This window comes from Dromiciops gliroides, chromosome 1, assembly GCF_019393635.1.
Source record: "Dromiciops gliroides isolate mDroGli1 chromosome 1, mDroGli1.pri, whole genome shotgun sequence".
Taxonomy (NCBI): domain Eukaryota; kingdom Metazoa; phylum Chordata; class Mammalia; order Microbiotheria; family Microbiotheriidae; genus Dromiciops; species Dromiciops gliroides.
Window position 1 is genome coordinate 221,158,798 of NC_057861.1, and position 16,514 is coordinate 221,175,311.

Below are 16,514 nucleotides of genomic sequence, written 5' to 3' on the forward strand. Positions count from 1 at the left end.
GTCCCCCCTGAGTCTTCCCCTCTCCTTACTAATCAGTCCTAGGTCCCTCAAGGATTTCTAGGAAGTAGATTTAGGGGTCACCAAGGAATTTGGTGAGGGAGGCTGAGCCAAAGAAAGCAAGGAACAAAAGAGGTAAGTAAACATGGAGACCAAATGGGAAAATAATTTTCTTTTTTCTTTTTGGCCCAAAAGCAAGTTTAGGGAGATAATTCCATCTTACACTGATAAATAGAAAGCAAGGATGCAGAGTACAAAGGACTGGAATTTTTTGGATTAAGTGTATTGGCACTGACATAAAGATCACTACTTAAAAAAATTTTATGTGTATGTGTGTGTGGGGGGGCAATGAGGATTAAGTGACTTGTCCAGGGTCACATGGATAGTAAGTGTCAAGTGTCTGATTCTGGATTTGAACTCAGGTCCTTCTGAATCCAGGGCCAGTGCTTTATCCACTGTGCCAACTAGCTGCCCTGAGATCACCACTTTTGAGCTTGAAATGTATGCTCACTCCGAAAGATCAAAGTCCAGGGCTTTGTGACCTAGGGTCTTTGGCCCCCCAATGACTCTGTAGATAGATTTTAGGGTGTCTGTGAAATTGGAGAGGAAAAAAAATATTTATTTTCACTAACCTCTAATTAAAATTTGATATTCCCTTCAATTATGTATGTAGGCAACACACCACAATAGTATTAACAATACCTACTACTTTTTCACTTGTAGAAATCATAGGTATTTTCATATCATATTACATTTGTTGCAGATATCTTTAAATGTCATTTATGTCCATCATAACTTCAGAATGATTGTAGCAATTAGACTCACCACTATAGCACTTGTTCATAGTCTTCCTGTGTTCCATGGATCTATAGTTTTCACTATATTTGATCTCTTTTTAAAACCTATTTTATTTTATACATACATTTAAAAAAAACATCATTCTGAGACGAGGTCCATAGGCTTCATTAGATTGCCAAAGGTATCCACAAAATAGAAAAGCTAAGAATCCCTAATAATGCCCGTGAATCCTAGAAGTCTCCAGAAAAACTGACATACCATATACTCTCTGGACTGATGGCTCTCCTTGAAAGCACAAATAACCAGGGCCACATAAAACACTACCAGAGAAGATATAGATACTTCACATTTCTCAGTGCCTTATGTAGCACATATACTTCCCTACTTTTTCATGTACCACAATGTAACTCACACAAGGATTGGGTGGGTCTGACCAGTCTACACCATCACAAGTGTAAAAATGACTCAAATACCAATTAGATCCAAGTGTAGTCCTAATGCTTATTGCTTAAGTCCAGCCTCCATTGAGTTTCTTTCCTCCCATGTTTATTCTATTGCTAAAAAGGAAGCATTTACATGGAGATCATCCTAGATGATCACTTTGGCCTGGAGTCAGGAAGACCTGAGTTCAACTTTGGCCTCACTCACTAGCTGTGTGGCCCTGGGCAAGTCACTTAACCTCTATTTGTCTTAATCTAATGGAGAAAGAAATGGCAAACCACTCTAGTGATTTTGCCAAGAAAACCTCAAGGACAGCATGGTCAATGGGAGTCACAAAGAGTCAGACACAATTGAATGACTGAACAACAACCTGGATGGGTCTTTTCAATATTTTAAACTTGTGCCAAGCTAATTGAATAGTATGGAAATGTATTTCTATTTTACCCCAACTGTATATAGTTGGCACCATCATGTAGTAAAGTTTAGCTTGTAAATTTGAATGAACTGGAACAAAGAGTGGAAGAGAAGAGAATGAAAGGACAGGTTGGTACTCACAAGCGTAGTAGTGACAGGCTAAAGAAGCTTGGTATATACTCTGAAGCCAGATCTAGTTCAGGAATCTCCTAGGAATCATTGTCACCTGGGTGTGAATATAGGCTTCTTGTCATCCCCATATAAAAGAATCATGAGGAGGTGAGGGGGTTGAAAAGCCCTTTATTTCTGACTCACCTTGGGGAAGGCACCTGGGAATCACACTTTAGCTTGAAAACCTTAGAGCCCTCACTCAAGGCAGTCTAGGAATCAAACAATTCTCTCAGGGTCCTCAAGACTTGGCTTCACAATAATGTGGGTTTGAAGGGAGTGGACTTTTACAGATGCTTACCATCTCATTTGAACCTTCCGGGAGAAAACAGAAGTATGCTGGGGTGTGACATTTTTTCCTTGACCTCACAGGGTCTATGGGAGCCCCTTTGGCTAATTTAATAATGCAGCTGTGTGTCTAAAGGAACTGGCATTCAGACACATAACATACAAATGACCTGTTTATAGTCACATAAAATTTTCCCAGATTGCAACATATATGGCCTGAGCTGATAGTTAACAACTCTTAATACCCTATTTAAAAGGCAGAAATCTCTACTTTTCTGGGGAACTTGACTTCATCGTATACAGAGTTTCTTGTATTACTATCACAAATTCATAGTAGATTTATATTGTTGTTTGAAAAACGAATCAAGACTAATCAATTTGAGAGGAGTTTGGGCAAGTTGGGTGCCTTTATTTGAAAGGTGCTTTTCTGATAATTATTAACTACCTCTTAAGTTAGGAAATTTCCTTTAAGTCCATTAACTTGGCCACGAGGCTAATTTATATTGAATCTTAGTTCTTAGGTCAGAGCTTCACTATGAATGAGGGATTGTTTATTTAATCCAAATAAATCTATTACAAAGTTTTGATTCCAGATGACATTATAGGTGTTGATATGGGACTGAAGTTTAGGAGAGAGATAAGGTATGGATATAGATTTGGGTGTCATCAGCTAGAGACCATAATTCAACTCATGGGAGCTGACAAAATCACTAAAAAAAAGGGTACAGAGGGAAAAAATGGACCAGGGCAAAAAACTGGGCTTTATTCATGGCTGTAATGGAAACAGCATTGGCTACAGTGGCAGAATACATGGGTTCAAATCCCATCTTTGCCATTTCCTAGCTATGTGATACTGAATAGGTCATATAATTGCATTGGGTTTCATTTTTATAACTTGAAAAATGGAGATAAAAATATCTACATTACCAGGGGGCAGCTAGGTGGTACGGTGGATGTGTAATTTAAATTTCTAAATGTAGGTTCTAATCTGTTCCCCCAATTTTGGGGGGAAACTGACTGAAATCACTGATAAAACAAGTTTAGGTTTTTAAGGGTTTATTGAAAGATAGTAAAAGAAAGAGAAAGATTGAGAACAGAATTCCTACAACCTGGCAATCCTATCTTTCCTCAATTCACCTGAGAAGTCCTCTGGAGTCTCTCTCCTCCACCACGGTGAGGTCAGGAACCAAAAAAGAGAGAACTCCTCCCCCAGCATCTGCTTCCTACTTTGAGTGTTCCTCTCAGAAAATGGGAGGCTCCTCAAGCTGATTGGCTGGTAGCCTTGATAGACAGTACCAATGAGGGAACGTCACTTCCTGATGCCAAGGAAAAGCAGCATGGCCTTGCCCTCAGAGGCATTCTCCTCATGGTAGAGCTTTCCTATAGTAAGTTTCCAGTAGGTGGTATCATTCCAATCATTACATGGATAAATCTCCGGCCCTGGATTCAGGAAGACCTGAGGTCAAATCTGGTCTCAGACACTTGACACTTACTAGCTGTGTGACCCTGGGCAAGTCACTTAACCCCCATTACCCCGTAAAAAATAATGTTAAAAAATACCTATACTACCTACCTCATGGTGTTCTTCTGAGGATCAAATGAGGTAATAAATGTAAAGCATTATAAAAATGTCAGTCATTTTTAACTTGGTGAATATGACCAGAGCTTCTTCCCAGTTGGCATGACCTTTCTCATACAAAACATTGCATTTCTCATCTCCTTGTATCTATTTCCTCACTTCTGAATCTTTAGAATCCCTACTTTCCTTCAAAGTTCAGCTCAAACCCTGCCTCATAAGTGAGGTTTTTTTCCTGATCCCCTCAGTTGTTAGTGCATCCCCTTAACATTACCTTGGATTTCTTTTGTACATATTTAATATGTATTTATATGTGTACTTTTGAGAGAGGCAGCATGGCATGGTAGATTAGTACTAGACAGAGTCAGTAAAACATGGGCTCAAGTTTTATCTCAGATTCTAAACAGCCATGTAATTTTCACAAAGGGGCTCTGTGTCTGTTTGTCACCTGTAAATCGAGATGATTGGAATAGGTAGCCCCTAAGATCTCTCAGGCTCTAAATCTATGATCCCAAGATTCTATAGCTTGTTTTCTACTCTGAAAGGATATAAGTTCCAAGAAAGTATGGGCAGTTTCATTTTTATCTTTCTATTCTTGGTGTAACACAATGCCTGACTTACAAATTCTTTTTGGGGAGCAGCTAGGTGGCACACTACCTGAAGTGCCAGGCAACCAGTCAGGAAAATTAATCTTCGTGACTTCAAATCAGGCCTCTGATGCTTCCTAGCTGTGTGATCCTGGGCAAGTCACTTAACCCAGTTTGCCCTAGTTTCCTTATTGGTAAAATGAGCTAGAGAAGGAAATGGCAAAATGCTCCAGTATCTTTGCCAAGAAAACCCTAAATGGGGTCACAAAGAACCAGACATGACTGAAATGACTGAATACCAACAAAAATTCTCACTAAGAATTGATGAGGCACTAGACTAGTACTTTTGTGAAGGGTCCTTTATTCATCACACTTAAAAGAAGTACTGTCTGAAACATGCAGAGCTTCAGGGAGAGCTTCATATTGTTAGGTTCATTGGCAAGTGTCAGGGCTGGATTTTGGTTCCTTACTCTTCACCAGCCACCCTGACATTGATTCTCTTGACAAGATTACACCATGACTTATATGTTGCCTGGAGTCCGAACTGTAAAGGAACAGTTCCCCTGATGTTGAGGTAGGGTATTCTTGCATCTCCAGAACATTGACCAAGCAGATACAAGGACTTGGTGTGCCTGGAGGAGTGTGGAGCTCAGGAGTCCTGGATGTGTTGTAGATGGCTTCAGCCATGGACAATGAGCACTCTTTGTCTTTCTTTTCAGATGTGCTGTACAGCAAAACAGACAATGGATTCTCTCCTGGTTAGGCCTTTAACAATGAGCCATTAAGCTGTGGCTTCTAGGCCACTGTTAAGAACAATTGAATCCCCGTTCTCTTCTGGAGATCATTCAAAAATTTTCTTTAAAAATGATATTTCCTGATGCTGAGTGAGATGAGAAGAACCAGGAGAACATTGTACACAGTATCAACAACATTGTATGTTGATCAACTGTGATAGACTTGATTCTTCTCAGCAATACAATGGTCCAAGATAGTTCCAAAGGGCTTATGATGGAAAAGGCTCTCCAAATCCAGAAAAAAAAAAGAGCTGTTGAATCTGGATGCAGATCGAACCATACTATTTCTATTGTTTTTGTTGTTGTTTTCTTTCCTGAGGTTTTTCCTTTTTTCTTTGATTCTTCTCTCATTACATGACTAATGCAGAAATATTTTTAATGTGATTGTACATATATAACCTATATCAGATTACTTGCTGTCTTGGGAAGGGGGGAGGGAGGGAGAAATATTTGAAACAAAAAATCTTATAAAAACAGATGTTGAAAACTATCTCTACATGTAACTGGAAAATAATAAAATATTTATATGGAAAAAAATTTTAAAAAATGATAGTTTCCCAGCTGAGACATTATTTGCAATGGAAGTCCATGGCACTTTACTATATTCTTTTTATTTTATTTTATTTTATTTTTTTTTGCGGGGCAATGGGGGTTAAGTGACTTGCACAGGGTCACACAGCTAGTAAGTGTCAAGTGCCTGAGGCCAGATTTGAACTCAGGAACTCCTGAATCCAGGGCCAGTGCTTTATTCACTGTGCCACCTAGCTGTCCCCACTTTACTATATTCTTGAAAAAAAATCCATATCATTCAGATGTATAGTCAACTTAGAGTTGGGCAAGTGATCTATTGTTACAAAGTTGTCACTGTTACCCAATGATGGTACTAGATATGTCATGAAATCTATCCCATCTCCAGCCAAAGGTTTTCTCTTCACCTCAACAGTTTGCAATCTTGGTATGAATGAAAGTTTTAATCACCTGGTGGTCAGTCCTATGGCAGTTAGCCTCTATGAATTGAGCTAGGCTGGTCCTCAGAGTACAGGCACATATTTCCATATGTTCTTTCTTCAAGTCCTTGAATCACTTTGTTTTGATTCGTAGTTGGGTGTCAAGTGGATACTGTTTAAGCTGATGGGATGCTTAAAGTTAGTTGAGGTTAAGGGAGTTAAAAGGTAACCTAGTTGGTGGTAGAACAAAAGACGTGTAGACAGCTCACTAAATTCAGTTTAGTTTGGTTAAGAACTCATGCCACCTATAATCTAAATGGTGCAAAGTGAAGATTTTCTTTATGTAGCATGTGAAAGCCTTCACCAACTTGCAGTTGGGCGCCCTCAGACATGCTACCATTCTGTGGGTCTACATCTGCTTAAAAAATTATAGCTCACAATCCTTTTCTCATGGGTTTACTTTTCCTACTTAGTAAAAACACAAAATTAATTAAAAGTAGAGGTATAATAATTAATAACTAACATTTATATAGAACTTACTTTGTGTCATATATAGTCCTTAGTGCTTTATAATTATTTCACTTGATCCTCGCAATAAGAAGTAGGCATTTAATAAAGTAATATACAATGAAAAATAGTGATAGAATATTTCTCCAATAAACTTGGAATATGCTTGTTCACAAACATGCATGCCATCATTAGCAAAAATTGACACACCAAGAGAACATGCATTGAGGGGCAACATACTTGTGACACTGCAGGACCACTTATGTTTTCTAGCAATGTTGTTATACCATTCCAGCAGTCTCATGTGGTATGCAGCCTTTTGCAGGTGTGTACTCTCTGCCTGGTATGTGGGCACAGAATGTAGCCTCTGGTGGTCATGGCTCTCTGATACATTTACATGACTACTGTTTGATAGTGTGCCATTCCCCCATTTTTCTTGTTGGTGGAAATGTTATCTCTAAAAAGAAACAGAGGGAGTTCTGTCATCTTTTTTCCTACTTCAAGTGCAGAGGATTAAGTAATAGTTCTTTTAGGAAAGAAAGGTTCTCTCACCTTTGGTCACAAGACTAGGAAAAAAACCTCACACAGCTGTTTTTCATTTTCCCATAAGAGAAATCTGTCAGTGACCCCATTGGTTGCTATCAATCTTTTCTAAAAGGAGGGTCTTCTGCTGAAGAAGGGTCCTTTTCTGATGAGCTAAGTTCATGAGAAAGAGATACATCAGCCAAATAAATAGTGGCCCTAGGTAATTTAAAATCTCAACTACCTGCTCACCAAGGACAGTGTTTCTTTCTCTAGCCTCTAAATGATTTAAGGTTAGAAGGTCCTTGTGATTCCCATTTAATGCTCCATTGCCAAACTGAATCCATTTAATATTATTTTAGAGGCTGCCTCTCTAAAAAACAGAAAGGTCCATTTGGGGTTAGTGTCTCTCAGTTTTCTCAAACCTGTAAAGAATTGTGATTTGAGGTTTCTACAATCCCATCTTTGCCTAAAATTAGAAACCCTGGCGAGCACCCGCATGTGCCGGCACTGTGCTCCACCCACTGGCTGTAGCCATTGCCATGGCATTGCAGCTCACATTATCACCACTCACCAATTCCTACATGGGCCTGGCCAAATTATAATGACCAGAAGCCCAGTGAAGGCATCCATGTGACTGTCAATCAGGGCTGTCAGCCAATTAGCTTGGGGCTGTGTGTGTGGACTGCTTGAGGTGTTCTGGGAAGGAGAAGGGAGGAGATTCTCCATTCTGGTGTGATACAGGGAGAGACAGGATGCAGCTGTATGCTCTGCTGAGCCCCGGGCGGTGGTATGATCATGGGTCGTATAATTTTCCTTCCCTGATTCGCTTTTTCCTTTGTCCCTAGTTCTATTAATCTTATTTTTGTTTTGAATTTGTCTTCCTGTTAATAAACCCTGTTCTGTTCTTTGAAAGAGGCTGTTAATCTCCTTCCTTGCCCCAATATTGCAGCAAGCTGCCTAATTAACACTCCCCAATTAAAATTTGGCCCCTACAAACCCAACATTCTTTTTATGTTTTATGTAGGTGAATTTAGAAGAGGAAGACAAAGGGATAAATACACCTTAGATCTTCTTATTGTCACTGCCTTTATCCCTCAATCTGTGTTCTAAATTTCTGCCCCTTTTAGATATATGTGGTCTAGGGCATAACCTGGCTTTGAGGCATGTCCTTTATTTTTAGAGAGAGGAATGTGACAAAAAAACACAAAGTACATATTTTCTTTTTCTTCCACATTCTAGTGATGTGTGCTTTGGAAGGAGGGATTTTGTCACTGATTAAATAATGTTATTGTGTATTCTATGATCTTAGATGTTAAATACTCTTTGTATCAGTTGACCATTGATATAATTAATTTGATAGCTTCCAGTCCACTTGGAACTTGAGACCATGTTCTGGGAAACTTCAGACAGCATTCCCAACAATTTTTAAGAAAATAAATATTATTGGTATTAAAGCATCTGGTTTCCATGGTGGGGTGACTATTGGAGATGACATAAAGCCAAAAGCTTAAGTTAAAAAAAGTGAGCTTGAACTTGCCAAAAATCCATCCATTCATCCACCCACCCACCCATCCATCCAATCCATCCATCCATCTCTTTCTCAAAGTCAAGCTAACATGAATATGTGTTAAATATGCTATTTTTGCCTAGCTCTTTGGGGGAATAGGAATAAGGGATGCTTTGAAGACTATCTACATTTCAATGAAAGGACAGAGTAGAAATGAAATGTTGTTCTTGTTATAGCCAAAAGTTATTCAAATATGGTATAAATGTTAATAACATTTTAAACTAATTAAAATAAGAATAATTTAAATTTAAAAGTTTTGGGCATACAGTAGAGATAATAAAAGAGACAACATGGCACAGTGAAGGAGCACTGGATCTGGAGTAAAAGGACTTGAGTTTGTATCCTTGATCCATCTCTTACTCTGTGGGTAACCTTGGACAAGTCATTAAATCTCTATGGGTTTCAGTTTCCTCACATGTAAAATGAGGGGGTTGACTCAGTGGCCTTTAGGGTCTCTTCCAGCTCTAAATTTGTGTTGATGCGAAGTATTTATTGAACTGAAATGAAGTAAATGTTTCTGTACCATCAAACCCACTGCTGGAGGCAAAGTAGACAGATGGCCAGCACTTGAGTGGTTCCTTTTGTTTGTATATAACTTATTGCTTTTAGATTTCATGATGTGGTTGAAGTTTCATTGCTACTGGAAATATGAGCTACTATAGATGTGAGAGCTTCCTATCTTACCTAGTCTGCTCTTTTGTATTCATGTGTTCAAAGAGGTTGGGGAAGAGAGAAAACATCATTTAAGCTGACTCATCATGCAGAGGTACTAAGCAACTAGCAGCTATGGGTCCTCTTCTGGAATGCTGGAGAGTTCTCTCTAGAAAAGAAATAGCAGATCTTTCCTCTTCGACCCCTCATCAGTTTTCCAAGTCATCTGACCCCTTCACATTACTAATACCAGATTAGATATCTGCCTTGGGGCAATTAGTGCAGCCAGTCTGTTGTCTTGCTGGCTGGATGCCAGCAAGGAGACTTGAGCCCTCCAAGACTCAAATACATGGATCTTTGTATAGCCATATTCATATAGAACTCTGTATCATATGATGAAAAGAGAATGTTTGAGATGGGCAACTTGTATCCGTAGCCCAAACCAAAGTTTTGAATGACTAAAAGTTATTTAGCAAGTAACTTGTTAGGTAGAAAAGTACACAGAATTATGGCTTATGAGTTTGTTTTATGAGAAGATCATGGCTAAGGTACCAAGAAGGAACATAAACATTCAAAGCATTAAAAGTCAAGTAGTTGTTAACTCACAGGTGTGCAAGCATGCAGCTAGCTCCTTAGTCCTACAGTGCCAGGACAAACACAAACAATGTGCAGGTGTAGAGAGGGATGTATTTCTCAATCAAGAGGCAAGATCTTTGGATATCTGCCCTTATATCTGATTTTTTGTTGTTGGATAGATTTATAAGAACTTGGGGGGTGGGGTAGTGACAGTTAATTCGTGGGTGATCAGCACTTTAGCTGCTCCTCCCTTTCTTATCAACCATAAGGGATTGTAATTAAGAAAGCCTGCTAACTGCACACACATGGATCAGATGAAGTTTGCTAAAGTGATTATGATTGGGAACCTTGCATTCTTTGCTTAAAGGTAGCTGACTAAGTTAGTTATTGAATACATAAGAACTTCCTAGTATGTAAGCCAGTCAAGTAGTGGTCAAACATTAAGTCATTTTTGTCAGCTAGGGCCTAGTAATAAACCAATCCCTACACCTTCTAAATGTATTCTATCCATTAGAAAACTACTGTCATTGAAAAATCTTGTCTGAAGGAGAGTCATCAAGATGGTGGGGGAGAATTGAAGTCATATCATATATAGAATGGTAGAGGAACTGGAGACCACCCGTGTGATCTTGGGCAGGTTAGTTAGCGTCTCTGTGTCTCCTCAGTTTCCTTATCTGTAAAAAGAGGAGGTTGGATTAGATGATTTCTAATCATCTCTGTTCCTATGACCTAATGCTCTTGTATTTATTTATTTATTTAATTTTTTTGGGGGGGGGGTGAGGCAATTGGGGTTAAGTGACTTGCCCAGGGTCACAAAGCTAGCATCAAGTGTTTGAAGTCAGACTTGAATTCACATCCTCCTGAATCCAGGGCCTGTACTCTATCCATTGCACCACCTAGCTGCCCCAACCTAATGCTCTTTTGCATGGAGAAGAGGATTTATGGAAGAGAAGATATTTAAGGAAGACATAATAGTCATCTTCAAATATTTGTAGAATGGAAATCAAATTGAGTTTGCAAAGCTTTAGACAGCAGAACTTGGAACAATTGGTGGAAGTTATGGGTTGAAAGAACTTCCTGAAAATCATGGGTATCTGACAGTAGAATGGTCCCACAACCTTTGTTGTTCTCAAATATGACACTCCACTTCTAATTCCTTGCCTTTGAGAAGACTGTCCCCACCCTCGGAGTGCGCTCCCTTTTCACCTATGCCTCCTGGCTTTCCAGGCTTCCTTCATGACTCAGAGACAATCCCACCTTTTGCAAGAGACCTTCTCTGATATATCTATCTCTCCCACCCTCCACCAGCAGTGCCTTCCCTCTGAGATTATCCTTTGATTGACCGGTTCCTTCCAGAATATCCATTTTGTGGAAAGCACTCACATCTTCTTTCCCCTGTCAGTTCTGCTCTTGTCTCTCTAAACTTCCTCTAGTATTTCTTGCCCTGGCATTATCTTTCTTCCCCTCACCCCTCACTTTATCCATACCTGAATAGAAATTCCTTCACAAAATACTTCAGAAGGCCTCATGCTTATTTGGACTTTGCTTGAAGATCTCCATTAACTTTGGAGGCAGTTATTATGATTTTGCACAGCTCTAATTGTTAGCGAGTCTTCCCTTAGACTCAACTTACAGCTGAAACTTTGAAACTTTCACTTTCACTCATTGCTCTTGTGTTTCCCCTCTACGAACCAAACAAATCTGATCTCTCATCACTGTCCCATCTTTGATGTTCCCTTCAAGCCTTTTCTAGGCTAAACCTTTCCAGTTTGCTCGATGGATATTTATATGGTATGGTTTCCAGGTCTTCCACCACCTTTAATGTTTCCCTCATGTGTGTTCCAGTTTATCAATGTCCTTACTTCATTATACATTATCTCCCTTCTCATCTTATACTTTGTTTGTTGTTTGTTTGTTTTTGCAGGGCAATGAGGGTTAAGTGACTTGTCCAGCATCACACAGCTAGTAAGTGTCAAATGTCTGAGGCTGGATTTGAACTCAGGTCCTCCTGAATCCAGGGCTGGTGCTTTATCCATTGCACCACCTAGCTGCCCCCTTATCTTATACTTTATAGCCAAACTGAACTTGCTACACACAACACTCTATCTTCCATCTCTGTACCTTTCCATAGGCTATCTCTTATCTTTGAAATATGTACTCTTTTCTTCTCCACCCATAATTTCCTTTGAAGTTCATTTCAAACCAGACTTTCTACATGAAACTTCTCCTGATATCCCTACCTACTAATGGTTTCCTCCCAATAATAACATGTAATTATTTTGAACCAATCTTGTATCTATGTATTCATGTACATGTTGCCTTCTGATAAAATGTTCCTTGAGGTGAGGAACTATTTCATTTTTGTGTTTGTATTTTTAGTAACTGATACAGAGTTCCTACTGCAGCCTCTGTTTGGGGGAAGTAGATGAGCCAATCAATCTTCATTAACCTTCCACCTGTGCTTCTTACCTTAAAGCAATGGATGCCATGTCTCAGTTCCAGTCTAGTCCTGTGACCTTTCTCAATGTGGACCTATATACCTTGGAAGATCCACTCACCCATGCATCCTTCTCACAGGGGAACATCCTTCTGCTAGGTAGGTCCCCTTCTCCCATTGGTGAATTCCTCCTGGGGCCTCGATTTTGGGAAAAAGCCCATGGTGGTTCACCTTCATTCCACTCTTGGCTAACCTTCTGACTTTGTGACTCTTAACACCATTCCATAGTAAGAGTACTTGAATCAATACTTTCTCTTTCCTTTCAGTTCCCTTTTGTGTATTATCTTCCCCTATTAGAAAGAAAGTCCCTTGAGGGCAGGCATTGCCTTTCTTTTTGCTTGAATTTGTATCCCCAGTGCTTAGGACCATTAATGGCATAGAGTAAATATTTAAGAAATGCCTGTTGCCTACCTAATACATGGAAGATAATAAATGTTTGCTGATTGACTGATACCTCAAGTATGACAACCCAAATTGGACACAGCTGTCATCTGAGCAGGACATTAATGTCTGGGACTCTCATTTTCCTTATTCTGGATTCTCTGCCTTTCAGTGTAGCTCTTTCAAATTCCCTAAGTGGTCTTCCTGGCCATCCTGATTGATATTCTTCTGCATTAGCCTTGTTTCTCTATTTATAATTCTTTTCTCTTGCAAATATATATAAACTACTCTGGTTTGAGAAGTCTGTGGAAGATACATGGTAGAACTGAAATCTTCTAGTCTGAGTTCCTCTTGCCTTGGGTGCCCCAAAAGAATTCAGTTGTCTTCTCAAGTAGATTCACTTATGACCATCTTTCCCAGAACAGCAGTTACTCTTTGCCCACACCTCATAAACCAAATTGATCTTTTCTTTTTAGTTGAACTTGTTGATGTGAGGGAAAAATGCCTTTGTTATTGTGAAATGTCATCATAGATTTGGCTGGTTCCAGAAAGTTGTAAACACTGTTCTACACAAATGCTGGCATTTGAATGCAACACACTTAGATTTCATCACCTCTGAGCCTGAGTTTTAAGTGTGAGGACCAAGTTTTTATGTGGGAAGGTACCACATTGTACTGGAGTGGATAGTTTTATGGTTGGACCTGGGTGATGATGGAGCTTCTGAGTAGGGTGGCCTTCACACATTGGCAGATATAGTAGCTGAGTGGTCATTAGAAGAAAAGAAGTAGATTGAGCTTTGTAGTAGTATCAGTAGGAATAGGAGTAGGAGTAGGAGAAGTAGTAGGAGTAGGAGGAGAAGTAGTAGGAGTAGTAGTAGTAGAAGTAGTAAGAGTAGTAGTAGTAAGATTAGTAAGAGTAGTAGGAGTAGGAGTAGTAAGAGTAGGAGTAGAAGTAGGAGTAGCCACAGCAGCAGCATTAGTAGCAGTAGTAGTAAAAATAATAAATTGTATATATAATACTGTGACAGCAATAATACTAACAATAATAACTAACACTTATACAGAACTTTAAGATTTGCAAAGAGCTTTACTTATTTGATTTTCACAATAGTCAAGGGAGATAAAATACTTTTATTAATAGAGATGAGCAAACCGAAGCTGAGAGGCCAAATGACTTGCCCAGGCTTCCATAGCCTGAAAGTATTTAAGGCAGGATTTGAATTCAGGGCTTACTTATTCAATATCTACATGACCATTCTACCGCAACAAGGAAGACATGAGTTTCTTCATTTTAAGAGGAAGGAGTTGGACTTGGTTTCTTATAAAGTCCTTTCTTTTTTTGTAGGCAATTAGAATTAAATGATTTGTCCAGGGTCACACAGCTGAAATTCAGGTCCTTTTAACTCTAGGGCTGGTGCTCTATCTACTGTGTTACCTACTTGCCCTCTGTAAAGTACTTTTTAGCCTTTCATCTACCATCCTATGGTTTATGAGCCTATGAATAGGCAACAATTTTGGGATAGAAAGCTAATATTTTATGTAGACAGCTGTTTTATTTGATGTGAAAACAAAAAGATATAAATAAAATTAATTTTTTAAAAAAGTATGTACACTAGGCAAAAGTTATATTAAAAAGTGTTCTTGGGGCAGCTAGGTGGCGCAGTGGATAGAGCACCGGCCCTGGAGTCAGGAGTACCTGAGTTCAAATCCGGCCTCAGACACTTAACACTTACTAGCTGTGTGACCCTGGGCAAGTCACTTAACCCCAATTGCCTCACTAAAAACAAACAAACAAACAAAAAAAGTGTTCTTAGTTGCATCCTCCCTCCCCTTTCACCCTGTGTGAGTCTCTCTGGTCACTGCATCAGAAGTGCTAAGATTCTAGATTATTCTGGACCCAGATAGCCATTCCAATGAGAAGCAAGAGAAGGTTTGCTGTCCTCAATAGCTTAACCACTGGTATTTTAAGACTGATAAGGGACTTCAGAGCAAAATCTTTGGGTTTCCAGAGTATGTGGTTGCCATGAGCAATTAAGAAAGGCCTGGGAAAAATTCCATAGCCTCACCTAGAGGTCTTTGATGCTGGAGCCTCCTGAAAAGTCAAGTTATTTCAGCTTCTGGGAATCTTATTTGACTCCAGGAGGATGGGCACTGAGAGTTCTTCATGATGATCAAAATCAAAGTGGTTTTCTAGGACATTCAAGTGAAGGGAATGATTCACACATGAAGAGGAATTCCTGTTGGAATTTTCAGGCTGGACTAATTCTTCTGGTTGCAAAGATCCTTCAGGTTATCCCGTGATTTAAGATCTAAGGAGAGAAGGGTCAACACCCTAATTAAAAATGGAGAGTTAAGTAACTAACTTCATTGTGGTCAGACATAGTCAGTGATTTCATTTGGCTTTTATTGCTGATACTTAAAGTTTTTCTTCTTTGCCTTTTATCTTTAAACCATGTTTTTTAAGGAAAAATTTGACTCTTTTAATTTATTTCTTTTTCTTTTTTTCTTTCCTTTTTTTTTGGTGAGGCAATTGGGGTTAAGTGACTTGTCAAGGGTCACACAGCTAGTAAGTATCAAGTGTCTGAGGCCAGATTTGAACTAAGGTCCTCCTGAATCCAGGGCCAGTGCTCTATCCACTGCACCACCTAGCTGCCCTGACTCTTCTTTTAATTAAAAAAAAATTCTTTCCAATGAACATGACTTCATTTTTTCTCCTTCCACTAATAAAAATAAAGCAAACCAAATTCCTTGTAACAATATGCATGTTCAACCAAAACTAATTCTTGCATTAACCATATTCAAAAATGTATAACCTACTGCTACTTCACTTACTCCCCAGTTGAATATAGCTTAGTGAAGTCAAAGACTAAATGATTTTTATCTTTTTAATCTTCCTCTGTCTAGTATAATGCCTTACTTAAAGTAAGCTTTAAGGCATATTCTTAATTTGTGTGTGTGTGAGTATGTGTGTGTGTGTGTGTGTGTGTGTTTTATGGACCCCCTTTGGTAGTCTAGTGAAAGCCTTCTCAGAATGTTTTTAAATATGTGAAACAGGATTATTAAAATAAGGTAGGTCAATGTTACTGAACTAAGTTATCAAAAATATTTTTTAAACTGCCCAGGGACCCTAGGCTAAGAACCTTTGTTCTAAATAAATGTTTATTGAATTGAATGATATAGTTGTCTGTTTAACAATACAGTCTTCTGGGGCAGCTAGTTATTGAAATGGATAAAGCACTGGCCCTAGATTCAGGAGGACCTGAGTTCAAATCCAGTCCCAGACACTTGACACTTACTACCTGTGTGATCGTGGGCAAATTACTTAACCCTCAGTGCCCTGCAAAAAGAAAGAAAAAAACCCCACATGTTTCATAAGAACATTACCACATATCTTTAGTAAGGATAAGATTAATGGTATCTTACTTTTGTAAAGCATATTACAGTTTATAAACTAATTTCCCCATGCCTTATCTCATTTGTTACTCATAACAGGCCTCTAAGTTAGACAAAGTAGGATTTATTCTGTCCATTTTATTGATGAAGAACTTGAGACTATGAAAGGCCCAGTGACTTATCTTTGTAAGTTTCCAGGCTGGACCTGGTCTCCTGATTCTAAGCAGAGTAATATATTACAGACCTAAGTCATTATCTAAAGGTTATGTGCTTATATCAACTTCTTTACCTGTCAGAAATCCTTAGAAACTGTCCTGTTAACTATTTCCTAATCTTAGCTAGTATCTAGTTATATCATCACAGATTTTCCTAAGTTAAGGACAAAGAAGAGAACATCATTAAACCAAC